Here is a 1,907-nt window from a genome sequence, read left to right as displayed (position 1 = left end):
ATATATTTATAGGTTTCGTCCAGTATTGCCCCAGGCTATGTCTAACTTTATAACACCACCTGGCGAAGTCTTTATATATATATATATTCTATCTAGTTAGCTAGATGCTTCAGTCTTATGCCTTACCTGCTTTTCGTACACACACACACATACACATACATACACACACACACACACATATGCATACATATATACACACAATTATGTGTGTCTTAATACGAAACATATATATATATATATATATATATATATATATATATATTCTTTTACGTGTTTCAGTTATTTGACTGCGGCCATATTGGAGCACCGCCATAAGACGTATTTCTGGTACTTATTTTATCGGTCTCTTTCGCCGAACTGCTAGCTTACGGGGACGTAAACACACCAACACCAATTGTCAAACGGTGATGGGGTGGGACAAACACAGACATTAAGACACACACGTAAACATATACACATGTTGGGTCATCCCATAAATAATACGGTTTTTTCAATTGCATGAACTAAAAGTCTGAGGGGGACGGTATAAACTACCTGCATCAACTTGCTATAAAGGCAGGTAGTAATTTCACCATGTACTTATTCTTAGTGCAAGTTTTGAAGAGTGCAGTTCGATTTTAACAGTTATTTTTTTCAAAGCTGTAATGGAAGTAACAAAGGAGCATATTCAGCATATTTTGCTTTATGAGTTCAATAAAGGCAACAACGCAACGGAAAGTGTGAGGAATATTATTAATACAGTATATGGGGATCGGACAACAAATGTAAGCCAGTGTCAACGGTGGTTCCAGAAATTCCAAGCTGGAAATTACAGCCTAGAAGACGGGCCTTGTCCTGGAAGATCTGTAGAGCTCGACGAGGACGTCCTGGAAAACCCTAGTGGAACAAAACCCTAGCGGAACAAATTGGTGGTGGTGATGATGATGAGGATGATGATGATGATGATGGTGATGATGATGATGATGATGACGACGACGATGCCGATGATGATGAGGATGATGATGATAACGATGTTACAATGATGACGATGATGACGATGATGACGACGACGATGATGACTATGATGATATTCGAGAACGAAATGAAGGTTTGGAGCAAACAGCATATGTGTATGTGGATGTTTAAGGAGAGGCGGCGGTAAGGATGTCTTCCGCAGAGGATGATTTTCGTAAGAGAAGATACGTAAAGAATGTCCTCCAAGCGCCGAACGGGGGAGAACAATGGTGTCGGAGGACAAAAGAAAGTAGCAGTCGACGTCGGAAGTGTACAAAACATTAGTCAAAGACAACCCAAAGACAACGCCATGATGAGATTTAACGAAACGTTTTACGAGCAGATGAACCCAAAGTGCGGTGAGGTCGGCTGACGTGTTTTCGGGTTATATTCGCGGTTTAGTGTTTTTTCCCATGATGTCATGGGCGAAAAAGAAGTTTTCGCCAAATTCCTCAACGGTAAGGTACAGTTATGGAGCGGTGTGAGTGGCATGGCATGGAGGAGTTAGGGAACCCGCTAGAAGATGGGATGCAATACAGGGTTTAATGTGAGAGAGAACGAGAGATAGATAGAAAGAGAGAGAGAGAGCGCGCGAGATAGATAGATAGATAGATAGATAGATAGATAGATAGGTTTCTTTATTAGCCACACAGGGCTCAACACAGAGGGGACAAAATACAAATGTAGAGTTTTTCTTTTCGAGGGGGTCGAAAACAAAGCAGAAAAAAAAACAAAAGTGGGGACAACGATGAAAAAAAAACATCGCAAAACGTTTGGGGTATTTACAAAAAATACGAAAAATACAAAAAATTCCCAATAAATGGGGAGGTTATCCGTGGAAAGAAAAACCTACGAAAAGACCACGGTAACCTCGGTCTTTAGCGTCACAGTTTGTTAAATAAAATTTCTCTGTT

The sequence above is a fragment of the Octopus bimaculoides genome, chromosome 2 (assembly GCF_001194135.2).
Source record: "Octopus bimaculoides isolate UCB-OBI-ISO-001 chromosome 2, ASM119413v2, whole genome shotgun sequence".
Taxonomy (NCBI): domain Eukaryota; kingdom Metazoa; phylum Mollusca; class Cephalopoda; order Octopoda; family Octopodidae; genus Octopus; species Octopus bimaculoides.
This window is presented reverse-complemented; position numbering follows the sequence as displayed.